The sequence below is a fragment of the Vanellus vanellus genome, assembly GCF_965231255.1.
Source record: "Vanellus vanellus genome assembly, chromosome: 9".
Classification (NCBI taxonomy): Eukaryota; Metazoa; Chordata; class Aves; order Charadriiformes; family Charadriidae; genus Vanellus; species Vanellus vanellus.
Genome location: NC_138914.1, coordinates 1,278,323 through 1,281,758, shown reverse-complemented (window position 1 = coordinate 1,281,758; position 3,436 = coordinate 1,278,323).

The window sequence follows — 3,436 nt, the reverse complement described above, 5'->3', positions numbered from 1 at the left end:
TTGTCTTCCTTCTTCCTTGCTCCCACCTTATGCTGCTGAGCTTTCCAGCGGGGAGGAGACGGTGGCGGCCGCTGAGGAGAGCAGGGAGGGCGCGCTGTGCCATATCCCGCCGCCCTACTTCAGCGCTGGCCGCGCGCTCCCTGAGGCGGCTGCCGCCGGCGCCGCCCGCTGTTCCCTCAGCTCCCGGCTCACCGGCCCTTTCTTCCCCCTCTTTCTCCCGCCTCGATATTGAAAAACCGTGACGGGAGCGTTTCGCCCTAGTTTAGGCGATTTATTTGCTGGGACTGCTTTGGCCATGTCCCCTCGCTTGGGGCTGGCGTCGGGCGGTGCGCGGGCAGGGCGGCCCCTGGCCGCTGTGGTGGCATTTTCCCTCGGTGGTCAGCGGGAGGCGGGGGGGAACCCGCTCTCGGGCAGAAAGGCGGTGGGTGAAAGCAAATTAATTAACGCTCACGCCCCAGCAAAACCGTTGCAGCAACCTGCCTATGTTAGGAGCGTGGAGTCGCTGGCCGATCGCTTCAATTTAGATTTATGTGTAAGGTAGTAACGCTTAAAATCATTTTAGGTGCTTTACACGCTTTGTCCAAGTCATCGATCTGATGCTCTTGAAACACTTCATAAAATTTTAGCTGAACCTGGGTAGACTGAGTGAGAACACAATAAACACAGCAAAGGTAGTTGTGTTTTCTAAGGATAGCATGTGTCCAGGGAACAGATTATTTTTGCAGATTTTTACTAAGTCACTTAGGAAATCAGTAAAATCAAGATGGAGAACTGAAAAAAGTCATCTTGCTCTTGGTTCGAGGCTAAAACTGAAAAAAAATTGAGCTCAGGGATGTTCAGGTGAAAGTTGCTTTTGAGAGAAAAAGAAGCTTAGGCTTAAATTATTTTTGTGGGGCTTAATGTAATTAAAAATCTTAAATGATAACATTCTTAAAAAGAGGAAAATACAAACTCCAGTTCAAAGAATAATTGCACACAATATGACATCTGTAAGCAGTTTTCTGAGTAATTAATTTTCAAGTGGTGGATGTTGGTGATTCAAATAAGGCATTCCAGAGCATGTGCTAAGATCTTGGCTACCTAATTTTAAATCGAATCACTGAAATACCTGATGGAAAAATGACATTAAATACTTTGCCTTTTTCCTCCGGACAAGATATCTCATCTCTTATAAAGAGTAGGCCCCCTGATTTCATAACAGCTTTCATGTTTCCCCTCAAATGCATTTATAGATATTCTGAGTAGTTTTAAATCTTTGAATGACATCAGAGTACCATTCCTGTCTTTAAAAGTTACATTCTGTGTGCTGAAAAGAAATTCTGCACGCACACACTGCTTTTTTCTTGTGTTGGGCCTAGAGTGCAGGTAAAAGCTGAATTTAGTTCACTTGTCAATTCTGCTACTTAGTATGAAACCTTTAGTTGTATTTCTTTCGGCTTGTTTACTTTTTTCCCTTGTAATATATTTGGGCAGAAACATTGCTGTTTTCATTCAATGTGAGCTGTTATGTTTCCAAGTATAGCACTTCTGATGCAAGTTCTAATTAAATCTCTTCAAAACATGCTGTTTATTTAATTGGTATTATAGTCTTGAGAAAACTTAGAAGAAATAAAGCTGCAATATGTGAAAACTGTGAGCCTACCTGTTTTTATTTACTTATTTATTAAACAGGGTTTTTTTAGTTAAGTCCATTTTTCAAATGTTTGGTTCAGCTGTTTATAATTTTGCTTTACCTTTGTTATGGTTTATGTCTCAGTCTCAGAGTGCAATGAGAAGAGTGTGTTTAACTAAGGCTGTAGTAATAGTCAAATATTTCAGTTTCACAGCCTTTGAGTTGTACATTTGCAGTGTCCATTGACTTTGCTAGTAGCTAAGTTAATATTTTTACATGCTAGGAAAATTGGAGGATATAGAGATCATATTGGAAACAATGGCTTGGGTCAACTCATGTAACAATGTTGAGCACAGGATTATCCACTTGTCTTGCATATTACAGCTGTGTATGTACTTTACAGGATTTGTCTTTTTGTAGTTACAATGTGTAATCTTCTCATGTTCATTTTGTCATGTGTCACACGAATCCTTTTGTGAATTTTCAGTAAACATAATTATTCAGTTTTATACATGCCAAAGTCATTCTTCTCCAGTGTCTGCAGCTTCATTTATGTCAATTATGTTTATTGATATAATTTAATATATTTATAATTTTGTCTATTTCTGCAAAAGTTAAGAATATTGCCACTTTTCAACCCTTGTCAATTGATTTGCATACAGAATGTCAGTAGTGTGTATATAAACAGCTTCCAATTGGTAATGTTTACTACACAGAGGCCCAAATGTTGATCTAGTAAGTCTGCAAGAAAACTGTTGTTGACTTCTATAGCTCAAATTCTAATACTAGAATGATTCAAACGGCAAGTTGATTATTTCCAAATAGTTTGGTGCTATGTAGGCAATGTTTTATTTTGTGCATTAAGGTTAATTGTTTTTAAGTGGAACTTACATTGACCAGTATCATCTTTATTTTCTCCTTTTTTTTTAATAATAGCTTAAACGTCTTCTTTGCCTTACTATAGATTCTTCACACTTACATATAAATTATTCTTACAGGGCTACATGTTTTGTTGCTTTGTTATTTCCATAAGCTCTAGGGGAATGTGGCCGCTTTAAAGAAGGTCTTAATAAATTATGTTCATTCTTCTTGTCTTTCCCTACTGCACCAGTAATTTATCAAATAAAACTGTCGGATATGTTTGGCAGCAGTGTGTTCTTTGTGTATCTTTGTAGTTTATAACTCATATTTTCTTAGTGCAACATTAAAATCTGTATCTAATGGATTTTTTGTTGTGGGTTTTTTGTTTTTTGTTTTTTTTTTGGGGGGGGGGATGTTTTTAAAAAGCCTAACCAAATTTAGGTTTGGTTTATTTGGTGATAAAACGCCTACTGAGTTCCTTTGAGTGGTTGAGTCTACATGAGGGAAATATGATTGTCCCTAAAGCTACAAGGTAATTCTAAATATCCATTGTAAATACTCAATGTCAGAATTTGAAGCCTTTCACTTCTGAGTGTTTGTAAGTTTTTATAGTGAAATACTTAGTCTTTACATAATAGCATGCACACAAAGTAAGGATAAAATTGGGTTGTATGAGAAGCAGCTTCATAATGTTCAGCATTTAGAAAGCTTTATTAGTAAAATTGAAACTTGTTTTAGTTGAACTTGATTCCTATGCTTTTTTGGCTGTATCTGTAAGCTGAATCTAGCCCTGTTTATGGCTAACCCATCACTTTCTCTGTTGATGCAGTCTTATTGGTGAGTGTGCTACTAAAATTTAGTTGTTCTGTCAGAAGCCAGTAATTGATTGAGATGCTGAAAGAGCTTCCACAGAAGTCCTTTATTAAAGCTAATTCCCCTTCCCGCTTAAATAGGTTAATTGTA